Consider the following 13800-nt stretch of genomic DNA (forward strand, 5'->3'; position numbering starts at 1 on the left):
CCCAATGACTTGAATAGGATGAAGCATTCAAGACAGAGTGTTCCCATAAAGTATTTAATCTCAAAGAAAAGCAAACTTTATTCCCTCAAGGAAAAAGAAACCTAATGCTAAATATGAATTGCTTTTCATTTCTCTGTTCTTCCCCCCCCCCTTTGGAGACTGTTTTTATCTAGATAAAGGAACAAAAATGGCCAGAGTCATTATCTGGATAATTTAATTCTACGATATTTTGCCGTAGACTGGATGACTGGGACAAAAGGAAGGATTTTAAAATGTGGAGCAACTAGCTGCAGGCCTGATGCTTAGAAGGAGTCAGAAAAGATTGGGAGTCTATCTTTAAGGGATAGGAAGTCAAAGACAGAAGATAAAAATAGGGCAAAAGGAAAATGGACCTTTTCTGAACACTAGACTATGGACCAGATCCTCCACGTAAATCATCTCCGTGAAATCTTGCACTATCTCCAGGAGTATTCATTGTGTTCTTCATGTCACAGATGACAAGCTGACTCTAACAAGTGGACTAGTGAGTCTGAGACCAAGCGGGGGGCATGGAGGGGCATGGAGGTGCATGGAGGTGCATTGTCCAGATCTCCATTACAGAAAACCTGCCCTGCATAGCACAGATGATGGTGCTGTGGCATCTTCAGATGGATACTGACATTGGCACCGAGGATGCCCTCTACCCAGGCTGGTCCCAGGCTAGGTATCTAGGCATCTAGCAATGCCACTAGAGCCTGTGTCCTCCTGCCCAATGTGAGATTCCTCCAACTTCTGCTCTAAGACTCTGCATTGACCAGATCAGGGTTTCCTCAGAACTGTACTCAAATCTGCAGAGATTCTTCCTACCGGATGCTCCTGCCTCACCTACCCTCTCCTATTCCCTCCATCTTTCTCCTTTGTAGCATTCTCCCCAGCGTAAAGCATTCTCGTACATTCTGTCTTGTCATCTGCTTCCCGGAGGACCTTACCTGACCCGGACCACATAACTAATAACTGTCATAATTAGACCTTGATGCCAAAGACAGTGCTCTTTCAGTATTGACCTTAACGCTATGAATGGTACTCCTGCTACTATTAACAGTGTATATATATCCTTTGTTGAGTATTTACTATAAACTAGGTATTGTGCCTAGACGTCCATGCATTCTCTCCTTCAGTTTTTGCAACAATCTATATAATAAGATGGATATTCTCTGCATTTTACAGATGACAGACAAGGGCTTAGAAATGTTACTAACTTACCTGCGTCACATAATTATCCAGTAGCAAAACCAGGATTTGCACTTGGGTCTGTATGGCTCTAAAATCCATGTTCTTAACCCCTCTGTACATTTTGTAGACATGACTGCTTACCACAAACCACTCTGCCTCCTTCCAACTTGCATTACTTTGCATGTTTTTGGCCTCTGACTTGATGGGTATTTTTCCACTTGAAGTGAGAACAAGCAATAAACATTTATAAAACACCAACTCCGTGCCCAAGTTTTTGGATATAACCCGAGGATTCAATAAAAGGAAAGGGCTATTTCCTGCATCCAAGGAAGTCATTATTATTCTGTGACATTATTAAATGAAAAGAAACTATTGACACTTCCAAAACAACCATCCAGGAAGCTAGACAATTATATGGTTGTTATTAAGTGACACTAACTGCTTTTTGGAACAATGTAACATAAAAATGAACTGCAAAGGCTGTGAAATTTCAAAATAGCAGAGACCCTATTTAGCTGTAAAAAGGGAACTAGATTGCGAAGATTCTATAATATTTGGGAAGGCAGAAAATAGGAGACCAAATTTGCTAGCTGGAATAAAAAATACCAATCCTTAAAATAATGACAGATTCAGGGAGAAACATAATTAGTAAATTCTCACTTGGCATCACTTAAAACATTCCTCCTAGAGAATAGACTGGAATGTACTATGATGGAAATAATATGCACTTGGCTGTCAGACAGCGCTGTAACCCCCAAGACTGTCAGCATGAGCTGGTTAAACAATAAAATGGTGAACCGGGGCAACCAGGAGGATGGTTCATGCTGCTGCATGGGAAATTTAATCTTGTGCAGGTATCTCCCCAATGGGGGAGTCTGTTTTGATCTTGGACCTCATCCAGGAACTTACCCTTCCTAACTCAAGGAGTCTTAAAATGCTTCCTCCTGCATACAAAAAGACGGAGACAGAAAACCACACACTAATCCCTCAAAGGAAAATAACGAGGCCACTGGCCTTGAGTACACAGACTACCAAAAGGCAGTTGGATTCTGCACTCAGAATCAAGCCTTGCTAGTTAGTAACTTTCTATCTGCCTCTCCCCTGTTTGCATCTTGGAAGCAAGCAAAGCCTCCTTATCAGTTCAGTGTTTGAAACAAACACTAAAAACAGCATGAGCAAAGGGTACAGATTTTCTGTAAAATAGCATAAAGAGCCCTGTTACAGATAATCAGTACCTCAGCATGAAGCTGTCTTAAGTCCTTGATTCGGGAAAGACTCAGGAAGAGATCCAGAGAGTTTGGATGATGTAGTACATGAGGAGTTGAGACTAGACCCAAGCAGAAATTGTGCCATTAGGCTTAGCTGGTTAAGGCCTTCCTCCTTAAAGAGAAGAAACTGGATGTTACTATCACAAACCTCTGCCTACCACCTGCCTCTCTGTAGCCAAATGCAGCATGAGGTGCACACTCCATTAAGCTTTCCAGGTTGGGTCACCCCACACAGGTGCCCCAAGCCACCCAAACTGAATGAGCTTCTGAGGAGTCAAAGGGACAATACCTGGATGGAGGGGAGACAGAAAGTCTTACTTTTCACTTTTCATTGAAACTTGTTCCCAAGACGAATAACATGGTAACATCATTTTAATAAGAAGTAGCAAACAGAAAGATGAACAGCAGAGCTAAAGTGAGAAGAGTGGAACAGTAACTGCGGGAGGGTGTGGTTGGGAAGTTTGGAGAAGTCCAGATCACACAGGGCCTCATGGCTGTGATACGGAATCAAGTCCATAGGTGACACACGTGGGAAGACACGCAAAGGTTCTAAAAAGGGAGGTGATGTATCAAGTTTCTGTTTCCAGAAGATTTTTCAGACTGCAGTGTGCAGAGCAGATCAGGATAAGACTGGATATCAGTGTAATAACAGCAAAGTTATAACAGTAGTTCAAACAAGAAATAAAGGTAGCAGGACCGTTGGTGGCAGTGTGAGTGGAAAGAGAATGGGTTAATCAAAGAGCAAGTGAGAGGTGGAAATGATAGAACTCACAGGATGGGCACGATGTGGGGCAAGAGGGAGGGACCATGTCCGAGATGGCTCCTGGGTTTCCGACCTGCCTGCCTGGATAGGTGGGGGTGAACTCCCTGAGCTAGGGAGCCCAGGAAGGGGAGACAGGGAGAGATCACAGATTGGCTTTTTGGCGTGAATTTCAAGGGCTTTGAGACATCGAAAGGTGGAAGGTGGATATGTGTGTTTGGAGCTCAGAGGAGGGAACTGAGTGGGGATATAAGTAACTAGTACAGGTATGAGAATGCACTGAGACTGAATGATAAAATGGAGAGTCGAGGAAGGAAAGAACAGTTATTCTGTCAACATCACTTGAATTCTTTTCTCTTCGATCTTCGACCAAATCCTGTCATCAGCTCTCATAAGGTAATATCATTGCTTTTCTCTCTTTGTACCCCTCTAGACTGTAAGCTGGTTGAGGGCACGTCTTTTTTACTTATTTTAATGTACAGTGCCTAGCAGAGTGTTTAGTATACAGTGGGGGCAAATAAGTAATGGATGATCAGGGACATAAATGAAGAGTATAGCAACAATAAACCAGGGATGGAGACCCAGGAAATGTGGTTTCTGGTTTCCTTCGGTGTGACCACTGGAAACACACCCGATTATTTTATAGCTCAGTTTTCTTATTTGTTTAACTGAATCTGCTTGATACATTGTATAACATGTGCTTAGTGAGTGAAGAAGGCATAGTCCCCCTACCATCATAGGAGAAAGGGGTCCAACATCTACTGGGTACCTAATATGTGCTAGTATCCCGGTCCTGGTGTGCACACGCTATCTCAGTGTTAATCCTCATAACTATGCTTTGACGTAGATAACTATTGTCATTATTTTACAAATGAAGAAATTGAGATTCAAATATATTAACTGATGTTTCAGGCTCACACAGAGTTAGTAACGAGAATACAATCCTCCGGTGCTGCAGACCCAAAACCTTGTTGCCACTTGTCTGAGAAAGTTAAACACAGCGTATACATATGAGGCATTCCCATTGTTGCAGATATTCGCCTAAAGGCACACATCTAAAGATTTATTTCTGTATAAAACAGCCAAACTGGTTCTCCTACCAACTCACACAGGATGTGAGACAACAGATAGATTCAAATATTTATTAAGTGGGAGAATGTAAGGTCCAGATTTTGGCGAAGACTGTTTTGTTTTGCTTTTACTTTTCAACCTGGCAACTAATAGCAAGCAAAACAAGTGAAATGTTGGCAGACAAGTTGGCTAAAGTACCAGACTTCTTTGTCGTCTAGTCAGACACTAGACACAGATGGAAAAAAATCTGCCTGGTTATCTTTGTCTGGTCTTTCTTGGCTGAAAAAATAGGATATTCCTTGGAGGTAAAATGGGATGGTCCATTCCCTTAGTTAAAAAGGACGTTACACACAAAGCTTACACAGTATATGGGGGGGGAGAATGAATGATGGACACATACAGATTACTTAGATGAAGAATTTATCATGTGATACATAAGAGCCCATTTTCTAACCACATAGGATGTATGGGAATGCATGCATATAGAGTAAATATGTCGGTGAATTAGATATGTGGGTATGCATTTCATTTTCCTTGCAACTTGCTGTTCTTCCTTTTCTCAGACATCTCGTTTTCTTTGCCCTTTTGCAAAGAAAATTTTCCTTTTCTTGTTTCTTTTTCCTTTTGACTGTCAGGACTCTCAGACCTCATGCCACGTCCGATTAGAAGTTTCCTAGGGTTTTATTGTAAATGGTCTCTCATAGACGGGTCTTTTCGTAACAGATCCCCTTCCATGCTTTTTGTTGTAAGCTGGGGCAAATCCCTGCTGGAAGTATCGAGTAGGTTCTATTAATAGCCCTGATTCTTCACCCATCCCAGCATGCACGTCCTTGGGATGGCTGCATCAAGGGTGGAATATACTTCCCTGCCCCTCGACTTGAGATATGCCATGTAACTTGCCTGGGACAATGACAAGTGCTGGAAATGAGAGTGTACCAGTGCTGAGCCTAGGTTTGAAAAAGATTAGTGTTCCCTCTTGCCCTCTTACACACCTGCCATTACAATGAGAAGGACAAGTTCAGGTGGCCCAAGGGTCACAGAAGGAGAATAGAGACACATAGAGCAGAATTGCCCTGCCTGAACCCAGAGGGTTGTCTGCAGACTTCCAATAGACGTGCAGAGACAAAAGCAATAATAAATGACTCTTGTTTTTAGCCACTGGATTTTTGGCTAAATTTTTATGCAAGCAAGTCAACGAGTAAAATGATGTTGATGAGAAGTCTGCCATCAGAATGACTGCCATTTCTGTAGGTAAATTTTTATTTTTACTCTGTTAGCTTTAAAGATAAAGGGAAATATTTATATTTGTAATATACATAGAGGTATTTATGGTCAGTATAGTGAATTTGTGAACACTTAATTTTCAGAAACAGCGTATTATTTTATAATTCAATACTACTGAATATATCTTTTTTACTCAGTCTGCTTAGTGAACTTCTATTCACCCTTTAAAACCCTGTCATCATGGCAGAAATCCCTGCAAAGCCTTGCTGATATCTCTTGAAAACGGAATCATTTCCTCCTCTGGATTAATTGTATCTCTTCAGTGTATTTCTGTTTTTCTTTCACTAGATTTTTGTGACACCCAAGGTCAGAGACTGTGCTTGATGTATCTTTGTAACCTCTTTCATGGACATATCAGACATTCAAAAATATACGTAACTGGATATACTCTGGTGATTGATTTCCAACCAATTAACTTGTTGAGAACAAACTGTCCAAGAAGACGGTCCCCTAAGGAATACTGAATATGTTGCTTTTGAAAAACACAAAGCATTGATGTTACTAAGGAAACAAAGCACCATATAGTATGTAAAATCTAGTGCAATGAACTGTAACTCAACTTAAATAATGCTCTCAAGCTTAGACTTGCTCCCAGGCATTGGGATGATAGTTAATAGATACCGTCATAACAATCCCGACCTTCAATGACAAAGGCAGAGTCAAAGTAATTTCTTCCCATTGATTTCTCAGAAGGCTTCAGTTACTTCATTATGCCTAGTGATGTCAAACGAAATAACATAAGTGGAATAATGAAAATTATTTTCTTTTTCTTGTTTTTTTAAAGATTGTATTTATTTATTTGAAAGCGAGAGAGAGAGATCACAAGTAGGCAGACAGGCAGGCAGAGGGAGAGGGAGAAGCAGGCTCCCCGCTGAGCACAGAGCCCTATGCGGGGCACAATACCAGGACGCTGGGATCATGACCTGAGCCAAAGGCAGATGCCCAACTAACTGAGCCACCCAGGCGTCCCTGAAAATTATTTTCAACAGCATCAAAATATATATAAAATATATGTAGCTCAGTGAAGTGACAAATGTGGGAAGGAAATTTTATTTGATGGTCTACACACTATGTATGGATGGAGAGTATTTAGAGTTTCATGTGTATGTGCAAATTGGTGCAGGGCACTAAGGAAAGAAACTTGTTGGCCATAATGAGTGCAGGGTCCCAGCTGTGCAGTTTGTTATACTGTCTATATACATTATGGTGAGATGGTCCCAGCAACCTGTCTCGAAATATGTAAATTTGGTGGTGGGAAAAAACATGGGTTACATTAGAATTTACATCTTATGCTAAATCATTTTTAAGTGGTGAAATGACTGGGGTCCTTGCGATCTGACCAGGACCCTCTGCGCCTACAACAAAGTAGTTTGTCAAGCAAGGGAAAGTGGTATGATAATTCTGATAGCTAACATTTATTAAGCCAAGACTGCTCTCAGCATTTAGCATGTATTAACTCATTTAAATCTCACAGCACTCATTGAAGTAGTTATACCATTATCCCCATTTTGCAGCTAAGATTTTAACTGGTACTTAATCAGTTTCCTTCTCCCCTGTTTCTGAGTTCCCAATCAACTGCAAGCTGAAACAAGGAATGAGAGAAGCAGAAATCAGTGTCAGATTATTGTTAAATATTGGTAAGAAAGGACAGCTGGGTCTATGACAAGACTCAGACTTCCTATTATGTTTCTGCAAGAGCAAATGTATATACAAAGAAAGGCATAACAGACAAAAACTTATTACAAAGATTTAAAAAATATTCATATACTAACATTCTTTCTTCACTGATATGAAACCCCATCTGTGTTACATATGTGGTTGCATCGATTATTCTATCTGCTTCTGAGCTTTCTCATGTGTTCCATGGCCATGCATGTCTATTCCTGGGCATATGCTACACTATTTTATGCTACTCTATTTTAATGACCACAGCTTTAAAATAGGTCTTAATAACTGGTAGGACAAGCACAATCTTCTTCTTCTTCAAATGATCTTGGCTGTCCTCTGCTTTCATGCTTCCATTTAGATTTTATAGTCATCTTGTCATTTTCAAAAAGCTATGGAAATTTCAATCAGTATCATAATATATTTCAGATTAATTTTGAGATAACTGCCAATTTTGTGATATTTCTCCAGTAATTCAGGACTTCTTTTGTGTCCACTGTTGTTTTGTTTTTGGTTTTTCCAAAAAAATATCTTGCCAATCTTGTTATACTGTTCTTTTTTTTTTTAGACTTTATTTATTTATTTGTTTGAGAGAGAGAGAGAGAGAGCACAAGTGGGGTGAGGGGCAGAGGGAGAAGCAGGCTCCCTGCTGAGCAGGGAGCCCGACGTCGGGCTCGATCCCGGGACCCTGGGATCATGACCTGAGCTGAAGGCAGATGCTTAACTGACTAAGCCACCCAGGCACCCCTTGTTATATTCTTGCATTTATTCTAGAATAAACCTTTTCATCGTGTTCAACTATATTTTTTACTGCTTCTTTCAGTAAGGGCCTTAGGCTTCATATGCCTGAAATGTTTTCCTCCTTACTTTTGGACAATAATTTTGTATTTTATGTATAGCTTACTTCCAAGACTATTGTTTTCCCTTAGCATGTTGACACGAGTACTCTATTGTCTTTGTTCTTTGTTGTTGATGAGAAGTCTGCTATCAGAATGATTGCCATTTCTGTAGGTAATTTTTTTTTTTTACTCTGTTAGCTGTAAAGATTTTTTTCTTTAGCTCTGATACACCTATATATGGACATACTTGTATTTATGATACTAGCACCGGAGCTCACTTTTAAGCATGAGACTTATGTCTTGGTGGAAATTTTTCCTCCAACATATCTTAAATGTTTTTCTGCAGCATTTGTTTTAGCATTGTCTTCTGGGACTTTTATGGGACATATATACTTCTACAGGAAATATATAGGATATTTTGAAGACTTGCCAATATATCAAGCAGGTTTCTAAGTTTCACATATTTATATTGTGAACTATATTCCTAGTGTACTTGTCATTACCATATTCAATGTGTCCAAAGAAGCGTTTCACCCTAGTGAGGATTTGTAAAGCAATTTCAATAGCTATATTTATTTTAATTTTTTAAAATTTTTTTTATGTTCAGTTAGCCAACATATAGTACATTATTAGTTTTTGATGTAGTGTTCAACAATTCATTAGTTACGTATAATACCCAGTGCTCATCACAACATGTGCCCTCCTTAATACCCATTACTCAGCTGCCCCATCCCCCCCACCCCTTCTCCTTTGGAACCCTCAGTTTGTTTCCTGGAGTCCAGAGTCTCTCATGGTTTGTCTCCCTCACTGATTTCTTCAATAACTATATTTAGATACAACACCAAAGGCATGATCTATGAAAGAATTATTAAAGCCAAGACAACAGGCCCCAAAAGGACTTCTGCTAAGCCCCATATTAGCAAACCAAGATCGAAACGGTATCAGCTCTCCCAGAAATGGAATCTTAAACTAGTCCACCAAAATTAGCTAATGGGGGTGCCTGGGTGGCTCAGTTGTTAAGCGTCTGCCTTCAGCTCAGGTCATGATCCCAGGGTCCTGGGATCGAGTCCCGTATCGGGCTCCCTGCTCCGCGGGGAGCCTGCTTCTCCCTCTCCCACTCCCCCTGCTTGTGTTCCCTCTCTCCCTGTGTCTCTCTCTGTCAGATAAATAAATAAAATCTTAAAAAAAAAAAAAGAATCAGCTGATGAGTGATCTTCTTGATAGACCCCTGCCAGCCCTTAAAGAAAAGTGATCCTGCAATAAACAATCCACTGTTTTTTTTAATAAAGCTTTATTTATTTATTTGAGAGAGAGAGAGCCTGTGAGTGCTGGGGGAGGGGGAGGGAAGGGGGAGACAATCTCAAGCAGGCTCCCTGCTGAGCATAGAGCCCAATGCCGGGCTCCATCCCATGACCCTGAGATCATGACCTGAGCTGAAATCAAGAGTTGGACACTTAATGGACTGAGCCACTCAGGCACCCAAACGATCCATTGTTTTGCCTAATAAAAGTTTTTCTTCCTGCTTATTTCTGCCTATAAAAGTCTTTCATTTTGTACCTTAGAGTTTCTTTCTATCTGCTAGGTTGGATACCACCTGAATCATAAATCATTGAATGAAGTCAATAAGATTTTTAAAACTTACTGAGTTGAATTTTGTTTTTTAACAGAAATAATAAACTGTACTTCACTAAAATTAGAAACTTCTGCTCTGCAAAAGACGTTGGCAAGAGAGTGAGAAGACAAGCCACAGACAGAGAAAATATTTGTAAAATACCCATCTGACAAAGGATGGTTATCCATAATATACCAAGAATTCTAAATATTCAACAATAAGAAAACAGAACACCTCAATTTAAAGATGGGCCAAACACTTGAACAGACATCTCACTAAAGAAGATGTACAGATGGGAAATAAGCTTATGAAAAGATACTCCATATCATATGTCATCAGGGAAATGTAAATTAAACCAACAACGAGCTACACTACACCCCTATTAGAACAGCCAAAACCTTGAACACTGACTATACCAAACACTGACAAGGACATGGAACAACAGGCCATCTTGTCTACTGCTGGTAGAAATGCAAAGTGTCACAGACATTTGGAAGACTTTTGGGCAATACCTTACAAAACTAACCCCATTCTCACTACATGATCCAATAATTGCACTCCTTGGTTTTTACCCAGAGGGTTTGAAAACTTATGTCTACACAAAAACCTGCACATGATGCTCAGAGCAGCTTTATTCATAAGTGCCCAAACTTGGAAGCAGCCAAGGTGTCCTTGGGTAGAGTAATGGATCAATAGCTATATTTTCCATGTTGGAATTTCAATTTTTTTTCATATCCTACCTTGCATATCTTCCTAATTTTCTTTTTTTATAATGTTTTATTATTTCTATGAATATAATTTCTTCTTTTACCCCTTTGGAAATCTTATTAACCCCTCTGAGTTATTTTTATTTAAACCAAAGAAAATTAACTCCTATATGCTGGTTTTGTTGGCTGTCTTTCTTAGTGTTATTTTCCTTATAGATTTTTGACACTTAAATTCATCTTGAGTAGCAGTTATAAAAATCAGTACTCAAATATGAGAGATTCAGTACAGTAGGCACACTTCTTTCTCACACAACCATTTAATACAAGAGTTTGGGGGCAGCCCTCCACACAGTGATTCAGAGATTCAGGCTTTTTCCATCTGATGGGTCTGCTCTCCTCTGGGTCCTTTGAATTTTTGTCTTATTCAACCATGTGAATCCCTCTGACCTTCAGTCTTCTCAAATATAAACTAGAGATAATGACAGTACCTACTTCATAGTTGCAAGCATTAACCATGTCACTGTACTCAATAAATAATAGTTGCTAATACTAATAATGACTATATAACTCCATATGCAATGGGAGTCACTGGGATTTTAGGCAGAGGAGTGGCATGGCATATTCAAATTCAGCAAATATTTCAGTGTCCACCCAATGCCATATGTACACGCTGAGAATACAGTAGTAAACAAAAAACATAACTCCTACCCCGGTGGAGCATATATTGCAGTGGGAGAGACAAGATCAATAAGTAAAAAGAATGATATTTTCGAAAAGTCACTGCGGTGGCAATGTGGGGGATGATGCAGAGAGTGGTAGGTTGCTTATGTAATAAACAAGATAAAAGATGCACAGGCTGTTTGGGGGCAATGATAGTAGGGATATAGAGGAGAATATGGGTTTTTAACATTTTAGGAGTAAAATAGCAGTTTTCGGTGACATAACCAAGGGCAGAAGGGCAGAAGCACGAAAGAGAGGGAGAGTATGGAATGAACCCCAGATCTTGCGCATTTCTGATTTGAGTGGTCCTGCAGATGGTGGCAACAATATTGGTAGTAGAAGGAGAAGAACAACTTTGTGGGAACAAAGCAATTCAATTTTCCACCACTTGTGTTTGATGTTCCCTATAACTATATTTGTTCGGTAAGCAGTTCAGTATATTTTGTTTGTCACAAAGCAGGTGTGCAGGAGTTTGCCCTCCAGATCCACTCTCTACCAGGCTCTGTCCCCTGGAACGCCCACTTGTATGAGTGGTATCAGTAGACTTTTGCCCTGTTTCTACATGAATTTTAAGAGTGAATATGGCAGAAGATTAGAAGAAGAGAAGGAGGAGAGACAGGTCAGGGTGTTTCCTCCCCAGGCTACTTCCCGGCCAGGATGGTGTAGTCTGGCCTCATCCCTTGACTGGAGGCCAAGGTTCCAGTCTAGTGTGTCTCCCCCTCTCCCTGTCCCTCTTGGGTTCTACTAACTCTCCCCCTTGCCCCTTTAAGCCTAAGGTAGGTAATGAATCCTGTTGTTACTGGAGCCAGGATTCTAGGCTCATTTCTCCTAGGTTCCTTATATTCACTCGCTCAAATTTTGAACGTCACCGCTATGTTAAATTCTTCTCAGATCACTTAGTTTGTACATGCCCTGTGTTTTCTCCTGGGACCCTGCCTGATACAGGAGATGCTCTATAAATAATTATTGAACAAAAAATTTACAAATAAATACAGAGATGGATAGGTGGATCTGGACTTGAGAAATTGACTCTTGTTTAGCTCTTTGGGTAATAATGGAAGTCATGAGAGTCTTGTGGACTCAGTGCAGAGTAAGGGGAGAAAAAGCCATTATCTGGCAGTGGTGAGAAAGAACATGGAGAGGCAGTGCGCGGGGTGGCAGGAAATTCCAAGGTGTGGTGGATAATCCTGGCAAGGCATATTATGAAGTTCTTCAGGAATTTCCCCTCACCTAGTAAGAAAATACATTGCTCCTCAGGGATGAGGGGTAAGGAGGGAGGAGAATCAAAGGTAGAATTAAGGAAGTAAAAAACAACACATACATATTTCTTAATTAGCTTCAAGGGCAGAACTTAGCCAAGGGTAAGGATGTAGAAGTTGGAATGTTTTTATTCCTCAGGGGGCAAATATTCCTCTCTCGGCCACATCTTTTCATCCAATTTATCTGGCTTATATTTGTCTGCCAGAAACCTAGGCATTTCCAAACCAAATAGCTGACTTTCCCTATAGCAGGACCAAAATAGCTACAAAAGGCTGGGTGTGCTTCGTTCAAACAGTCTTGGCAAGAAATATTTGCCACATAAAAAAAGGGTCACTCTCTCTGCTCACAACTGTGGCTGCACCTTGCAAAATGCAATAGAGGTTTTGAAACAGTTGAAATTGGCCCTGCAAATGCCTTTCCAGATATTCCTAAAGTACGTACAGGAGGAAGGAAACCCACCATCACAGTTATGTGGGATGGTGTCCAGGTTCTTGCCAAGAATATAGAACAAACAGCCACTGCCTTATTTCTCCTGTTCTAAAACTTCTCTGGTGAGATATGCCATTCTTAAATTCATGAAGTACAGAAAATAAAGACATCTTAAAATTAATCTAGTTCATTCAGAAATCTGAATGGCATTTACAACATCTCAGCCCAGTTTTAACTGGAACGTCTCCAGTATTGGGTAACTTACTATTCATTTATTCAAAAAGCAGTTATGATCACTGTGCAGATTAACTCTATGTGTCAACTTGGCTAGGCTACGATGCCAGATGTTTGGCTAAACGTCAGTCTATGTGTTGCTGAGAAGGTATTTTTAGGATGTGATTAACATCTAAATCAGTAGACTTTGGGTAAAGCAGATTATCCTTCATAACACGGTGGGCCTTATCTAATCAGTTGAAGGCCTGAAGGAGCTCCTCTGAGGAAGAAGGGACTCTGCCTCCAGGCTGCCTTTGGACTACAACATCAGCTCTTCCCTGGTTTCCAACCTGCCAAGCTGAACTGCAGATTTTGAACTTGTCAGCCTTCACAACTGTATGATTGTTCATACATAATTTCTTAAAGTCTCTCCCCTCTCTCTCTTTCTCCCTTTGTGTGTGTCTCTCTTACACACACACCCCTACTGGTTCTATTTTCTGGATAATCATGACTAATATACTTACTGAGCCCATGTTCTGAGCTAGGTAGGCACTAAGATATGATGATGAATAAGACAGCTTGGAGCCTAGTAGGAAGGTAAAAAAAATAACAATGCAAGTTTGGTAAATATTCTTAAGTGTAATGAACAGTGTGTCATGGAAACTCTAACAGGCACATCTTAAATTTAATAGGGACAACTGACTGAGGTCAAGAAGTCCTCACTTTAGAAATAAGGTCAAATGACCCATGGAGGAACTTG

The 13800-nt window shown here is 40.3% G+C and overlaps 1 long non-coding RNA gene across 1 annotated transcript in view; it reads left to right on the forward strand.

The window, feature by feature from the left end:
• LOC112823810 (uncharacterized) overlaps positions 1-13423 on the forward strand; it is a 126311-nt gene extending 112888 nt beyond the window's left edge. The window contains exon 3 of the long non-coding RNA XR_012379286.1: positions 13299-13423. This is a non-coding gene — a long non-coding RNA (uncharacterized lncRNA). The remainder of the gene's footprint in view (positions 1-13298) is intronic.
• The last annotated feature ends 377 nt before the right edge of the window (positions 13424-13800 follow it).

This window comes from Callorhinus ursinus, unplaced genomic scaffold (genome assembly GCF_003265705.2).
Source record: "Callorhinus ursinus isolate GAN/ISIS: 27379988/994484 unplaced genomic scaffold, GSC_fseal_2.0 scaffold9, whole genome shotgun sequence".
NCBI classification, from domain to species: domain Eukaryota; kingdom Metazoa; phylum Chordata; class Mammalia; order Carnivora; family Otariidae; genus Callorhinus; species Callorhinus ursinus.